An 18,058-nucleotide genomic window follows, 5' to 3' on the forward strand; every position below is an offset into this window, starting at 1 on the left:
TCCCATCTGCTGTTGTGCAGCATTTTTTTTTCCCCTTTCTTAAATCTCCTCTCCCAGAGGCCCACCCAGCATCATACTCTGGCTCGACTCTGGCCAGCAGCGGGTCCCTTTTGGATCTGGCGTTTCTCTGATGTGGGACAGTTACTGGGCTCTGCTCACAGAGGCCACCCCTGCAGCCTCCTGCTACCAAACCCTTGCCACGTAGACTGGATACACAGACAGTTTTACTTTGTTTAAACTATTCTGTTAAACTATTCCTTTATTCTGTATAAATTGTTCAGTTAAAATACACAATAAATGAAAAGAGTCAGGGCTTTAGGGATCAAACCTGATTTTCAAATATTAAGAAAAATATTAAAAAAGAGGAAGTATAATTATTTTTTAATGATTTTAGAAGATTAACTAAAAGGATAAAAATGTGGGTGGTATAGAGATTCTTTATACACTTACTTAGAAGGTGACAGTAAATGAATATCAAATTATCAATACAATCTTGAAAAGATAAGTGCACCAGTCTTATTTCAATGATTTGGCTAAACACACAAACAAAAAAGTGTATTAGAAATCAAAAACCATCCTTCAGAAGGGAGATTTTTTTTATTGTATAATTATGATTAAGAGAGATATAGCATGTGCTTTGACCAGTTAGAAGGGTGCTACATGTCAAAAAATATTTTCAAGTAACAATTTGCTAAGGAGACAAAATTTTCAAATGTATTAAAGCTGAATATTTAAGATGAGGAAAACATCATAACATCATAAAGCCTGTTATGAGAGAATAGTATAGTATAACTGAATTTCTAAAAAGTTTCACTCAAGTATAGCATCAGTGGCTTTTAGAGAAAAAGGCATGGGTTAGCAATCAGACTTCCCATTGATTCCTAACCAGTTACAAGACTAGAAGCAAAGGATGAAAACGATTGTGTGGGTTCCATTGTGGTAGAGATTATTAAAAGAAAAGCTGAACAAAAAAAATTGCCTATGATCTCATGATAGTAGCTGACTATCATATAACTGACTATATATAGCTGACTATTCATATAACAAATGAAATTCTATGTCAGTAAATGCTTAATAAAACAAAAAGAAAGAAAAACTCATAAAGATGTAATAAAAAACAACAGAACCAAAACCACAATACCATACCTGGTATGTACAGTAGCTATTTAATAATACAGAGAGAGGCAGCAGAGAAAGTCTCACAAAGCAGTTTACTGTTCAACAGAGTTGAGTCAAACAGTTTATGTTTGAAAGAAGATAGAGAACAAAACACAAAAACAGTATTATGCCATGGCATAAACATGTGATAAGTACCTATGAGAAATACTGTTGGGTCCTGATCTCCCCATCTCAGAAAATGTATACAGAAATATAAAGCACATAGGCGATAGGTAAGAAATGAAATTAAATAGCTACTTTACAAGAAGAATTGAATTGATGTTAACTCTGCTACTCAGAAGAGAGATAGATGACTGGCGGGAAACAAGATAAATTATGATGAAATCATGAAAGTCATATGAAAGAAATGGCTACTCACTCTTTCTCATAATGCAAGAACCGAAAAAAAAAAAAAAAAAGTAAATTTTCATCCAATATACAGATAGAGCTGTACTTCTACATGAACTACTACATGAATGGTGGAAAAGCTGTAAATACTGTCCCTGGTTCACAGGACAGTGTTGTCGACGGAAGGAAGACACAGACGCTCAATATGAGTGAACAGTGAACTTCAACTTCAATGGATAGCTCAGTCGCCTTTTATCTAGTTCGAACATAATCAACTCATACATATTGCAAAAACTAAGCTCAGGATTGGCTAACATTTCCCGCTCTTTTCAGGTAGTTCCTCCTTCTTTTAGCCACTGTCCCGCCTTAGGGACTTTCCCCATCGCTCAAGGGCATCATGTCCTTGAGCCTGATTGGCTCTCAGCCAGCTGCGTACGTGCCAGACTCATGTGAGTTGAGTACGGTACTTCACTAGCCCATTGCCTCCTAACTGCCCAACATCCACGTGTCCTATTTCACTTAACCATTCCTCCACAATTCCCCCGTTTTTATTTTGCGCTACAAATACCTTCTCTGTGAGTTGCTCTAGTTTCTTAGTTAGGCAGTTAAAGATTATACGTGCAGCAACTATAATCAATATAATTATAAGTAGAAAGCGAAGTCCCTCTTTAACTAAGAAAACCCATCCACCCATGTTCCCAAAAACAGATTTAAGCCAACCTTCAAACCAACTATCTTGTACTACAATTTTTTGTGTATGATCCCTTAACCATTTCAACTGGTCGTGAATTGACTAACCATGGTCAGAAAGATAAAAGCAACACATTCCTTCTACATCTTCACACCCATGTCCCTGAGCCAGCAATAAGAAATCAATAGCGGCCCTATTTTGCAATACAGCATGTCTTATACTCTCCATATCTTGTGACATTTCAGAAAGAACTTATGTTGTTACATTCGATTGTTTAACAGCCCAACAAGCAAGCTTATTAATGTTAGTCAAAGCGTGTGCAGTTCCCACACCAGGCACCAAAGAAGCAAAGAATCTTTCTGCTGGACCCCACAATTCTACATCATCATTACAGTCAGAACCCAAAGTTTTTAGTTCTCGTTTAATTCTTCTGCTCCTTGTTGAGTTCTGCCACGAGTGTAAATCTGGAGCGAAAAGTGTGAGTCGCCCTAGGTAACACGGTCCTCCAAAAGCATTGGCTGGTACTCCTTGCCATGCACGGTCTCCACAGATCAAAAACATGCCAGAGAGAAGCAGCACAGCCGCCGCCGCTTCCATGGTTATGTCAGACAGGCTGCAGGGTCCTGATGTCCGTCCCTCTGCTCTGTGCCGACTCGCCACACGGTGAGCTCCAAGCGCAGCGCTGCTCGTGGCGGTGACTGAGGGGGGGGAGGCTCCCATTGCCCCGTAGCCCCCTGAGGCAGCGTTACCGTTCTCACTGAAGGCGGCAGTGGGCAATGCCCAGCTCCAGCACTTCCCGGCAATCCCAGTCGCTCTGTAGCGGCAGCAGCGACTCTCTGCTCAGCCTGATGTGTAGCTAAAGTGCTAGTGACTGTTTTCAAAGGCTTCAAAAAATTTTTAGCAGACTTAATATCATTAATAACATCAAACAATTTATCTCCAAATTTACGCCACTCTGTTTGTTCAAAAAACTGTATCACGATTTGTAAAACAACCCTGCACTACTGCATATGCTAATAAACCTGGTAATTCTTTTTTACAATCTATATCTAAAATGCTCCGCTTTTCTAAAAAGCATCTGAGCAAATTATACGCCGCTTGTCTTTCATACCTTTATATATACAGTTGCAGCCTTTGCAAAGACCTCGGCGGCGCTTTTCCGGCGGGACCCTTTATAGGCTCATCCCGAGTGCGGGGACTCCCTTCCACCTTCTGAGCTGTGGGTGCGGGGACTCCTGTCCCTTTCACCTTTCAGACCTCGGCGACGCGTGACCGGCGGGATCCTCTCCTGGGTGCGGGGACTCCACGTCCCTTTCACCTTCCCGACGCGGGTGCGGGGATTCTTGTCCCTTCCACCTCCTGGGTTGCGTTGCAGGACCGGATCCTCCCTTATTCCGTTGAACACGTGGCCCAGGATCATTGCCAGCAGTGTCCAAATCCCGTTCAGACCGGTCCCTGTTCGGGCGCCAATTTGTTGTCGACGGAAGGAAGACACAGACGCTCAATATGAGTGAACAGTGAACTTCAACTTCAATGGATGGCTCAGTCGCCTTTTATCTAGTTCGAACATAATCAACTCATACATATTGCAAAAACTAAGCTCAGGATTGGCTAACATTTCCCGCTCTTTTCAGGTAGTTCCTCCTTCTTTTAGCCACCGTCCCGCCTTAGGGACTTTCCCCATCGCTCAAGGGCATCGTGTCCTTGAGCCTGATTGGCTCTCAGCCAGCTGCGTACGTGCCAGACTCATGTGAGTTGAGTACGGTACTTCACTAGCCCATTGCCTCCTAACTGCCCAACATCCACGTGTCCTATTTCACTTAACCATTCCTCCACAGGACAGCTTACTGCTGGAAGCAAGAAGGATATTCTGTGGCACTCAGCTTGGCTAGTTTATGTGCTTATTGCTTATGCTGCTAGTCACTTGTAAAAAGAAGACATGGGCCAGATCATACTTTTTGGTTTGTCACAGTACAACTGTTCTTACAATTTTATATTACACAAACTTATTGACATTGTGCACAAATATATTTCAGTCTCAGCATGGAGTCTCCTCTGTAGTAAAACAATTAAGATAAACTCAGTGAGGAGAGATTTCAGGATCACCTAAAACCACTGTAAAAAAGCAATTTATAAAATAGTTATTTTCTTTTGGTGCTTCTGTCTACATTGATGTCTTTTATTTGATGCATTCTGCCCTCAAGTCAAACTATCAAAAATACTCCATGGCATAAAGGAACACAGATGCCAGCACAGTCAGATGACACGATTGATAATTTACTGGATGTAGCCAGACAAGTAGCTCTTAGATGACTGACTTCATTGCTGAAGAGTAAGTTGGCTACAGATCTGGATTACAGATCTCTTTCAGATTCAATTTCTGAAAAGCACAGGAAAGTATTTGAAACAATTTATAATAGATGTTTCTGTGAGGAAAATATGTAATTCCAGATGGTCAAATCAGTTGTTAGTTAGCTAGTGCCCTGCTTCCAACTGAGATAGAGTCAATTTTCTTCCTAGTATCTGGTATGGTACTGTGTTTTGGATTTAGGATGAGGATAATCCTAATAACACACTGATATTTTAGGTATTGCTGAGCAGAGCTTACATTAAGTCATGTAACATTAACTTTTTGGTTTCTCCTACTGCCCTGCTAGTGAGGAAGCTAGAGATACACAACCAGGAGTTCTGACCCAAACTGTCCAAAGGGATATTCTGTACCATATGGCATCATGCTCAATGATAAATCTGTGGGGATTTACCAGGGTGGGTGTCTGCTGTTGCTTGGAGACTGGATGGGCATCATTCAGCTGGTAGTAAACAACTGCATTGTTTATTCTTTTTTGTTGTTCCCCTTCCCTCCCTTCACCTCCCCAGATCCCTTCCCTTTCTTTCTTTTTAAGATGTTCCTGTGTCAGCCCATGAGTTCTTGCATTTTTCTTTTCAGTTCTCTCCCTCATTCCACTATAAGGGGTAGGGGAAGAAAGTGAGCGAATGGCTGTGGGGTGTTTAGCTGCCCTGGAGTTAATCTACAACTGCTAGTTAGTTAATCAATTAGTTAGGCCAACAAGCCTACTATATTTGTAGATTGCTAATGACTATTGTGATAACTTTTTCTAACAGTTTGAGTGTGTATGTGATCACCATCCTATAGCTCAGGCAGGCTTGCCACAGCATACCTCAGCTAGAAGCCTGCAGCACTTAAGATATGCCTATAAAGTAAAAAATACTAAATTACTTCATATTTGTTCCTTTTATTTGGGATTTTCTAGGGCTTGGATGGATGATGTTTCCTAAAACTTTTCTAAAGTTCTGAAGGGAAGACTGATGTTTCCTGTCTTTGGCCAAGCAGAACTTTCCACATGGAGGTCCTCTGTGTGGTTCACAAAGATCACAACTCGGATCCATGGAAAAAAAAAATCTCCAGTAGCTAAAACCACTGCAAAACTCGGCAGCAATAAATACAGCAGTGCAAGCATTTTCTCCTGACTTTATTTATTCCACCATGTGCACTAAACGTTAGTATGGCTGCAGCACCAACGACAGTGTAGACCATGCCTCCTGCCATACAGTTTTTCCTTGTGTAAAAAAAAAAAAAAAAAAAAAGAAAAAAAAAAGAGAGAGAGAGAGAAAAGAAAACAACCAGCATATTAAAAACGTTGTCCACAAATTCAGTGAAATACCAGAGGACAGATGGTCATATGTCAGAGTGATAAATACAGTATAGTATCTTATGTAAAACAGAATCAGATTCTATTTCATACCATAATCATTGTGTGATTCAAAAAGTTAAAAAGTAATCAGGTTATAGAGTGTCTTATTTGTTTCCACTTTATATCAAAATCCATTATGTTAGACTAAAGGAAAATGTAAGGCCTTTCTTTACTCAAGTCGATGGCCAAGAAAATCATTATCAAACTGTTATAAAATAGATTTTCTGCTGTTAGGTATTGAAGCTTCTCAGGGTACCATGACTTCATTAAACTATTTGACCTTACTTATGTCTTCTGAAGTACTTTATGAAATAATTGTAGACTTTAAGGATGCTTTTCTTAGCAAATAACAGTTACAATTTCAACAGAGATGTTCAGATTTATCTTGCAGGAAATTATAGACAGTGCAATACTCTATTTTCACCTCTCAAGCTGTCAGAATAAATACCATGTTAGAGAAATACAAATATTACACTTGGCAAACATGCAAATTCCTTGCCTAGAAGATCCATTTATTATTATCTTTACTATACACATATTTTTATGCCAAATCCTGCATTTACATATGTTTGGATAGGTTTGTAATGGGTTAGGGTGCTATTCATTAGCAAGGGCAGTTGTAACAGAGGTAATGCAAAAATGTTTGAAGACTGTTATACCTGTTTATTATTTAAAGATATGTTTCTCTGAAGATAATAAATAGAGAAAAGCTAAGACCCCATTTTTCTCTTTTCTTGTTATAATATTCTTATTCTGCTTCCATATTATCTCACTTCAGAAAAGTAATAGGCTATCATCCCTGAATGAATTTAGTTTCTCATTCAGTTTAGTCTCACTTCATATTAATTATTCTTAAGTTGCTTTTCAACCACTAATCTTCCTAAAATAATTATTTCCAAGTTTTCTCCCATTTTTTTTTAGGTGGCCTAGTGTGCTACATGTTATCAAAAAGCCCATTTGTCTGGTAATATCTTAGCAGAGAAAGTCTTTCCCAGAGTGGAGGCTTGCTTACTTGCTTAATTGCCATCTTTCTGCCTCAGAACGTCAGGATCAGAACTGGGAATTCATATACCTCAATTCCTGTCCTCCAAGTCCTCTGCTCTAGTCTGCTTCAGACAGGTTTTGCAAATTGCCACCACTGTTCACCCCCTTTGCAGCTGTCCCTCAACTAGCAGATGTAAGAAACATAGACATAAATACTTTCCAAAACTGTGCCCAGATAAGAAAAGAAGTGAAAGGTTCCCAAACAAATAGTGACGCCTAATTTATTTATTCATCTGCTTGAAATTTGCAGTGTTCTGTACATATTGTATTTATTTTTAAAAGAGGACATCCAATTTATTTTGCTGTGTGTAATTATGTCCATTTGGGAGCACCATCTGTGCTCCCCAAAGAGGGGCAGTAGAGATATCCCGCAAATATCCAAGAATATCCAAAACACAGACAACCTGCAATGTAGGTGGAAAAAAGTGAAATTATTAGCAGAGGTAGGGAGCAGTCATTGCCAAGTCACATAAGCAATAGAAAAAAACAAAATTATCGAGCAGTTTGAAAGCAGACTGCCAAGAGTTTGTTGCAACACAGAGATAAAAGTCACTTACTTTACCAGTATCAAGCTGGAAAGAAAGGACTTGTATTACAAAGTAATAGGTGGCACATAATGAAAACTTTTTTTTTCTTTTTAAGCTTAACAGTGGCTTTTCTTTTTCAGCTTCTCTTTGAAAACGTGGTTCAACTGGGAGCCCTGTGTTAAAAAAGGGCCTGCCTCTAATCACAACGTGGTAATTTATTTCTTTTCATTATGATTCCTTTTTTTTTTTTTTTTTTTTTTTTTTTTTTTTTTTTTTTCCCACAGCTTATTGGAGAAGATTCTGGCTTAAAATGAGATGCAGGTCTGGTCTTTTATGGCTGTGTTTTACTAGAAACTGCTTAGATGTCAGAGGTTAATAACAGGACCTTGAAGAAAAATATGCTCAACTCTCTTCTGGCATGTTACTGAATGGCAAAATATACTGTACTGAACATACGGGAGAGGCATTTTGTAGAAAAAACATTCCTTGTATTTCTCATTCATGTGAGTCAGCAAGTCAAGTTGCATACTTAAGGAATTAAAGCACTTTTCATGTAAAAGAAAGCAGTAAGTGCCCTATCTGCCCCTTGTTATTTGATACCTTTCATAGATTTTCAAGACAAGGAAAGAAGGTGCAGAAGTCGTCATTAGCAAAATCTCTCCTGCTTTCAAATATCATTTACGCAGAGTAAATGATATAACTCTTGAAATGATATAAACGCTTGCTTTTCTTTGAAAGCAAAACAAAATGGAAAGTGCTGGTTCTTGTAGGACAACTCTTGGGGGAATAGAAAAAAGTGAAATATGATGATAATACTTAGAAAATATAAGGGCTTTCAAGAAGCACCTGAAGTGTCTCACGCATCTTTTAGATAACATTTCCAAATGAAGAAGCCTTAAGTTGAAATCTTAACCCTAAGTCAAGTCAGAGAAAATTATTATCCCTAACTCCAACCAGATCAGCATTTCACTCCACATGAGAAGACGAGCTCAAACAACTCTGTTCCGTCTAGTTTAGACTACACAGCATCTGCAAACTTGTATGGAAACAAATATGTTTACTAAAAATAAACTTTTCTTACAGTTGCAGTAACAATTACTGATGAAGAAGGCCACGTCAGACAATCTTTCCTGAAGGAAATAATCGTTAGGATTCACCTCACCAATAAATAAAGAAAATTCCACTGTATTTTCAAAGTCTAAGAAATGATATTTCTAAATTTCACAATACTTTAAATATTTACAATACTCTATTGATATCTAAATATAAGCATATCTGACAAATGAAAAGACTACTTCTTATTAGTGATTTGTTGCAATAATCTATTACAAATACTAAAATAAGCATGTAATTGTTTCATTTCTTTATTAGAAGATGGCCAAATTACAAAATCACAGGATCTCTTCAGATGATCTAGTCCAACACTGCTGCTCAAGCAGGGTCAGCTAAGGCAGGTTGCCTAGGACTGTGTCCACTAAGGTTTTGAATATCTCCATGGAACAACACTCCACCACCTCTCTTGGCAATCTGTCCCAGTGCCTCACCAGTAAGGGGAAGGATCACCTCTCTTGACCTGCTGGCAACAGCTGTCCAAGCAAGGCCTTAGCAAGGCCTTCTTTGCTAAGCTGCCAATGTGGGAGACAATTATAGGAGACAGTGCTTCACTACACTTATAGTAAAGGCTTTACTATAGTTGAGGTAAATGACATCCACTATTCTCCCCTCATCCACCAAGCTTGTCACATTGACGTAGAAGGGTGTCAGGTTGGTAAAGCATGACTTCCCCATTGTTAATACATGCTTAGTACTCTTAAACACCCTCTTGCCCTTCATGTATCTGGAAATAGTTCCATGGAGGAATTCCTCCATCACCTTTACAGAAATCGAGGTGAGGAAATAACTAAATCTGAGAAAAGGAAATTTAAGTTAAGAATAATAAAAAATCTATTTAAAAGTGAGGACAGTGAAGCATTAGAACAGGTTGTTTAGCAACGCAATTTTTTAGAGGAAATTTTTGATAACTGTCCCTTAAGAATGACAGAATTAGAGTGAATACAGTGTTTCCTTTTAATACTCATTTCCTCACTACTGAGGAAAAAAAAAAATAGAAAGAAAAAAAATTGTACAACACACTATTTTTTTTACAGTAGCCTGTACAGGCTACAATTGAGGATTAAACTCTTTTTATTCTACCTGGTTTGCATGTGCAAAACAAAAAAAATCATTTTTATTCCCCAGTATTTTAGTCCATCAGACTCCTCTGACAAATAATGCATTAAAAGTTAAGAAATGGAAGGGCTTTTTCTTTGGGTTATTTTTAATACACTGTTACAAAAGTTAGTTCCTGGCATATTATTAACCAATCATAAAGAAGATAATAGTCAGAAAGTGCATTTTACCTCTGATTACAATAGGTAAACAAAGAAATACTACCTATAAAATGCATAAAGTTTCATATGTAAACTCTTTATATATTTTTATTTTTTTCAGTATCAACTGAAGAATATGTCCCTTCAGGCCCCACAAAGAAAAACAAATATGGGTGATCTCTCATTTGTCTCTCTTTTCCTCCCCTATCTTTCCTATGATGCTTAGGCAAACAATTGTTCCAGGTACCTATTGCTTTTATCACAATTTGACACAAGAAGTCTACAGAATCTCAAGTTCGTTTTTAGAGAGTAGCAACTGAAATATGTCAGCACTAACATTATACTGATTATACTGTTCCTTTTTTCTCCCTCGTTGTGCCCTATTGTTTCTATTTAGCATGATATTTTTGTAAGATTGATTACAAATTGTTCTCTTTCGTTTTATAAATTTGTGCTAGTTAAATGAAGACTTTCCTTTTTTAAGCGTGTACTAAAACATCCGTTAAAAAGGACTAATCCACATACATATCATGGTGCTGTTTGGCTATGCTTAACAAGTGATCTGCTCTACAGTATACCTTCAGGATACTAGAATTCAACCACCTCTTCAGGTCTTATACTACAAGATAATTTAAAGTAATGCTCTTGAACCAAGTAGAGGCTGAAAGGTGCATACAGCTGAGAAACTTACTTGAACTTACCTTTTTGTTAACTTTCCATAGTATACCTGACCCTCTGATGACTCCTGAGGGTAAAATGCTTTTGAAAATGGTTTCTTCCCTAGCACAATGGGAGGCATAATTTCTCATGATCTTCTATTTATTTGTATGAAAATTGCAAAAAAAAAAAAAATGAAATGTTCTGAATGTTTTTTAATTAAAGGATGTGATTATTCCCCAAGATGTGCTTGTGTTATCCCCAGTGACTTCCTGAAAGCCTTGCATCAAAGCTGCCAATCAACCCCCATATTCTCTGCAGCATACTATATCATTACACAGGACTAACAATCTTTACAATGGAAAATCAGTAACTATAAAACGATCTTCAAATCATCATCTTTGCTATGAACTGTATTTTGATTAACTTCCTGGCTCACATTAGCTGATTCTTAAGACATGGGAAGAAAGTGAGTCATACAGTATCTCTTAAGTCTGGGGCCAAGACTAAGCAATATTTGTAGATGATGTATAACAGACACCAGAGAAAGGCAATTTTCCCCAAAGAAGGACACTCTATTTCTAGAAAAATCAAGTCATTTGCATACATCTAAATAAGCACTAACTGTCAGGGTACTTGCTCACAATATTGCTTTATGAAAGTAAACAAAAAATAATACCTGACTCTTGGAGTTAAAAAAAAAAAAAGTGGGAAAAAAATGGAAAAAATAGGTGCTCCCAACTGGCGTTTTGCTACAAGCGTCCACACTCATCTATGCATTTGTCTATACTTCCCAGTATCCTACATATTTTTATCCTCCTGAGCCGACCTGCAGTGCCACCAAGGGTCACCTTAAGACCTATTTATTTTGGAGATCCTACAAGAATCTAGCCAATTAAATTCTAGTTTCGATTCCACTATTGGTAATACAAATATTATAATAACAGTAAGACAAGACAGTTATTAATGGTGTACAACTACCTCTCCCTTCCAACTCAATGTTGAATCATGCTTGAGAAGTTTGTAAGCCCTCACAATAGGCAATATCTCTTTTCATCTATCTTGAGAAACACTTTCATCCAATTAGGGGCTACAAGAAATAAATGATTATTGTTATTACTATATAGGCACTGACCAATGGAGAGTCACGCTCTGTCAATAATCTAATGCCAAAAATTGTTAGTTACTGTAATAATGAAAGCTGCAGTGCTTGACCATTTGCCAGCTCAGTGAGGTTTCCTTTTCTCTTCGTGATAAATCAGCTGCCAAGTCTGCCTACGGTCTCAAGTGCAACAATAACTGCATGCCGTTCATCCCTCTCTCATCACGTAAAACAGTAAGATCTTTGAATTAATTAGATGCCTTCATGATGCAGATGGTTTTAACTGCATAATTACGGAAATTACTGCACTCACTTGGCGACCTTCCAGACACTAATGCTTGGCTATACAATGCAAACAGATATTCTTGTGAATTACCATGTTCATCTTCTTGCTGTATCCTGGTCTGCATGATCCTGTTTTGCTTCTCCCAATTCTAACAACATTCCAAGATGAGACCCTCAATGCAGGAAAAGTATGCTGTTGGTAGAAGAGCTCTTCAAGTGCAGTTTGTGTGACTGAAAGAGCAATGGGGATTCTATTTTGGTAACTGCACCAAACATTTTCTGCATCTCAATTACATCCACAGTAATATACAGATGGAAACAATGCTGTTTTATAGAACAGCACTGTAATAAAAATGCTCGTATGCTTCCCATTCTAGGTTTATGAGCTCAAACTAACCAGGATGGAAGGCAGGAATATTTTAAACACAAATACATCTTTTTTAATTTAATTTTATTTTTTTTATGAGGAAAATCTGTGCTTCATAGGGCTTCCACTATTGGAAGTGCTCATTTCATAGTCTAACTCAACATATTTCCTCCATTCTCTTGTGACTCCTTCAGTGCCAGCACCTTTCAAACTGTAGACTGATTTGGCAGTATATACATTTCTCCGTAGCCTTTTGTCTTCCCAGCTGCACTGCTGTTATAAGGCCATGCAGTACATTTCAGTGCTTTACGATACCGCACACCTTCAACTTACTTTGAGCCAGTATTTCTGTTCAATATATGACTACAAATTGAAACTTGCTATAAACTTTTACTGGGAAATGAGACAAGTAATTTATCTCACCCAGCAATCCTTCAGACAAACAAAAACCAAACCAAAACAAAAAAGTACATTTGTTACTGTTTATTCAACTGCAGATTAATCATGTACCCAGTGGTCAAAAAAAAAATGTAGTTGTCTTTGTCTGACAGTTACATCTCAGCGTGAATATCAGTGCTTCATTTATTCCTAATAATAATAATAAAAGCTAGTAAAAAGTTGGAATTGCAAATAGCACATTGTTTGATGCTAGTACATTTTCATCACTGGTGTTCCACAGCAACAACACTAACAACAAAACATAGTACTACTCATTTTAATATTCACATATACAGGCTGTTGTCGATGGAAGGAAGACACAGACGCTCAATATGAGTGAACAATGAACTTCAACTTTAATGGATAGCTCAGTCGCCTTTTATCTAGTTCGAACATAATCAACTCATACATATTGCAAAAACTAAGCTCAGGATTGGCTAACATTTCCCGCTCTTTTCAGGTAGTTCCTCCTTCTTTTAGCCACCGTCCCGCCTTAGGGACTTTCCCCATCGCTCAAGGGCATCGTGTCCTTGAGCCTGATTGGCTCTCAGCCAGCTGCGTACGTGCCAGACTCATGTGAGTTGAGTACGGTACTTCACTAGCCCATTGCCTCCTAACTGCCCAACATCCACGTGTCCTATTTCACTTAACCATTCCTCCACAACAGGCAGCAGTTAAACACACTGACCTTTGAACCTCACTTTTAAACCCTCGTGGTGGTCTAACTCTGCAGTAGCTATGTGATCTTTGCTGGTTTCCTTACAAGATTAAAAGGAATTATTTTATCCTGCAGAGCTATCCTGACCACAGAACAAAATCACTAAGCGGCTTTATCTTGAGAAAGTTAATGGGCACTCTAAACTGGGGCCTTTTAAAATGGTAAGCCTTTCTGGATGTACAGTTAGGGAAATGTGTATTTGCATTTTATACGTGTATTACGTTGTGTGGTGAGAACAATTCTCATTTCTTCTGAAAGTTTTCATGCATTAATGCATGACTAGCAACTGAAATGCTTGATCACTCTTAGAAATGGGATGAAATACTATTCAGCTAATTTATTTTCTCAATACTAAATCAATTAATGCTTAGATGGTATTGGAATACTCTGAATCCAAATTGATGTTTTTGAAGAGTAGCTGTGGTCCTTGTGCCATTTTTTTAAACACTCCCTTGGTTTGTCTCCTTTTCTTGCCAACCTCTTGGATTTCAGTTATGTTTAAAGCATATGCCACCCTATCACTAAAGAAACTCAATCTTTGTATCATCTTCCCTTGAAGAACTATTTCTTCTGTTGTAACTGCTGATAAATAAATAAATAAACCAGTGTATATGACTACCTAGGCTGAATTACATTTTCTGCCAGAAGAAGAAAACATCATTGTCTCATCACAGTTCATTTAATCTAAGAGGAAGCACAAATGAGGCTTCTAATTTCTGAAGGAGATGAGACTCCAAATCAAATACATCCACAGATTGATAACTACTCCATGGAAAATCTTGAAAACAATATGTAAATTCTGTCTTCATTTTCTTTATCAGCAGAGAGAAAAAAAAGGGTTTTTTTGTTTGTTTGTTTGTTTTTTTGTTGTTTTTTTTCTCCTAAAATATGATGTGACTTTGCTTCTAACCATATATATATAATTAATTTTTAATATATATATAAATTATATAATAATTTATATATATTTATATTAATATATAAATTATATATTTATATATAATATATATAGTATATATATTATATATATTTATATAATTTATATATATTTATATTGTTTTTATATTATTTATAATTTATATGTAATTTATATTATTATATATAATTAATTAATTATATATATATGGTTAGAAGCAAAGTCAATTAATTATAAATAATTAATTATATATATATATATATGGTTAGAAGCAAAGTCACATCATATTTTAGGAGAAAAAAACAAACCAACAACAAAAAAAAAATATATATATATATATATATAAAGAAGTTAAGCTTGCTAACTGACTTTTTATCTTTCCAGAAAAGGTCTTGGAAATTAATAAGGAATGAAAGAAAGAAAAAGCTCATCCAAATATATACTAACATAACCTACACGCAACATATTGTCTGCATTCTTTGCTCTATGAATAACCTTCATACAAATCCAATATATACAACAGCACAGCTTGCCAAGCTTGGTAAACAAGGTATACAGCATTTTGATATCCTTGAATTATTAGCTACATAAACATTATTTCCCCGTGTAAGTAAAAGAAATTTCTACCTACGTATATTGCCTAGCCATAAAAATATAAATGGAACTTTCTAAGGTGACTATAGTACCTTTCCCATGGCTGCAAGTTCTTATCTTTTTCTCACTTATCCAGGTTATTAATTTCACAGCACAAATTTAAAAATATGCAAAGTCCACAGTTTTCCAAGGAAAAACACTGAAAAACATTTGAGTAATGCTTTTGAATCTAATATAACTTCTGTATGTATATATATATATAGAATAGGTTGTTTCTGAGAAGGCTGGAAGAAACCTCTAATAAATAAAACAGTGTAGAGAACCATTCAGTAAATCCAGTGATTAGTTTCATGCCAGAGAAAGAGTATGACCTTTATTAGGGCTCGCTTACATCCACAGTCATCCATGGTTGTTTTAAAATTGCCTTTCCAAGCATGTACCAAGCAACAGTAGAGCTATCGAAATCCAAAATCTGACCAAAACATTATAGTATCTCTCCTGCTGTTGAAAAATTGAGTGAAAAAAGGACCCACACTATGCCACTCTTTGTGGCACAAAAGCAAAGCTGTCTTTTGTTTCTGCCCAGAGACTGATGAAACCAAACAAGGAGCTTTGGAGCGTGAGTAATGACAAGTTGGAAAGAAAAGTTCTTGGTCTCTCTGTGTCCAGAGGGATCCAATTTTATCAGATGCTTACTGAGCATCATTAAAAATGACCAGCATTAAAAATGAAGCATCAGGATTACAGTACTGAATTTACATGTCCAGTATCAAGACAAAAAGAATTAAAAGCATGAGAAGGAGGGATGTTCAAGGTAGTATTTTCTGTATTCCTGCTCTGTAGGAGTGCTTTAGTATCTGAAAACATGAGTCAGCATTAAATTTCAATATTATATTAGGTTTCACATAATTTTAGAAATTAAATACCTCATTGTCTTGTCACTAAATGGACTTTGAGGGAACAAAAAGGTTTCCAGCTGCTGGCTTCTCACCTGATTGCTGTTCCCAAGGGCATCTGTTTTTCATACTTATCCCTGACTATTTAGTGTCTTCTAAATATTCTAGGACAAAAGGTGAATATACTAAGGATCTGAATGAGTACAGAATTGTAAGAAGGAGAGAGACTCATGATTTTGAAAGAGATAAGACTCCTTGGAATAAAAGAAAAGGCTACAAGCACAGGATACTCCTTCTTTTGCATTTGCTCTGAAGCCAGAACATGCTATTAGAGCTATTATGTCCATAAATAAAGAATAAGTGAGAAAACAGAGGATATAATGGAAGAGAAAATTATGAAAGCTGCAAGAAAGGTAAGAATATACACTGCAATACACTGCAGACAGGCTGGTGAAAGGTACGCCTTAATCTGACATAGAAAAATAACCAAGAATAAGACAAAGGAGGAAAAATAAATGTAAGACATTAAAAATTCTAAATAATTGTGGTAATACTTTTAATCAACCAGTGTTCCTAACTGTAACCAGTTAACAATATTACCACAGGCATATTAACCTTCTTTGTCCCCCCTAAGCTTCAGCTAACATAATTATCTTATTTCATTACTATGCAGATAACACAATGATGACTAATGATATAATTTAAACTTTTTTTTTTAAATCTTAGCCAGTAGATTTAGTCTATTCAGCAACAATGTTCAAGCATAGCAGATCTGATTTTTTTTTTTCTCTGATTAAATGAGTATATTTATTCTTCCTGTCAAATGAAGTTTCAGATTTACTTCTCTATTCTTAAGCTATTTAATTTTCAAATAAACTTTCTTATTTCTAGTAGTAGTTTGTCCACATGGTAAAGAGCAAGTAAAAATTAAAGTTATGTCCTCTACAAAATACAGATGAAAAGCATCCTAATGGTATCTATAGTATCTTTTCTTTTGAAAGAGAGGAGGAAAAAAATGATCTTTTCTTAGGGGAAGAAATAAAGGGAAAAGAAAGCAAGCAAGAAACAAATTGCAATCTAAAAAAATGTCATCAGCTAGTGAGTCAATGATACGGATATCAAGTGTTCAAGTTTCAGTCTCCAGTCTATTCATATGCAAACTCATTTATTATGAAAGCATGATACTCTTGAACCATTTACAATATATTCCCTGTTAATGAAATTATTATTCAGACACTTGCAGAAAAGAATATTAGAAATGCACATTACTGCAAATGTATTTCTCATATAAGCACTCAGCATAAAGGAAACATCATGCAACAATTCTGCCTGCCCATTTTCTCAGACTTCAAGGAAAACCACAGGAGCTCTTGAATTTACTTGTTTATCTTGTTTATATCGACACTGTGCGACACTCATTCCAAGTCCTTTCACCCACATCCAAGGTGAAATCAATGAGAGTTTTGCATTGATTTCAGTGCAACCACAATTCTGGTTGCTGTTTCTACTCTGTCTCTCTCGGGGCTTAGAGAGGTTCTTAAAAAATCAGTCAAACTGCACCATGGGGATCCAACTCATTACAGTCACTTTTCATGAGGCAAAGGGAAGAAATGTTTTTATTCTTTGGGGAAACCATGTCGTTCATCGAGGGGAACAATTTGTGTTGAGTCAATCTCAAGTACTCATCAACAAGCAAGCTTCTTGACAGGTTCTAATGCAACAGTGGAAAACGAGCATGTATGTTTTAATTGATTTGTTTGCTAATCTCATTATGGCAACTATTCATGGCCTCTTTTCACTTAAAAAAAAAAAAAAAAAAAAGTGTAAATCACATTCTGACCATTAATGCATGAAACATACACAAACCCAATTTTACACTGTTGTGACTGCATGCAAATACAAAAGGGTCATGTAACAGACCAAGCGTGTATCACCCTTCCACCCACATGCTTATGGCTTCTGACACAGGTGGTATGAAGGGGCATCATCCCAATGCCCTGGCTTTCTGGACGCACCGTGCTCTGAAGTCACCACACGGCATCGTGCACTGTCCTTTGGTTCTCCCCCAGCTGAAAACCAGTGGGCGACCCTGGAAAGAACCTTAAATCGTTTATTTAGACTTTTGAGTTAAAAATGAAGGAAAAGGGGGGGAGAAGTCGAGGGTGTCTAATAAGCAGCTAGCCGCTTCCCTTCCCCACAACACCTAAGAGCAGCTAGCTGCTGACAGAAAAGCGG

The sequence above is a fragment of the Aythya marila genome, assembly GCF_965140915.1.
Source record: "Aythya marila genome assembly, chromosome: 3".
NCBI lineage: Eukaryota > Metazoa > Chordata > Aves > Anseriformes > Anatidae > Aythya > Aythya marila.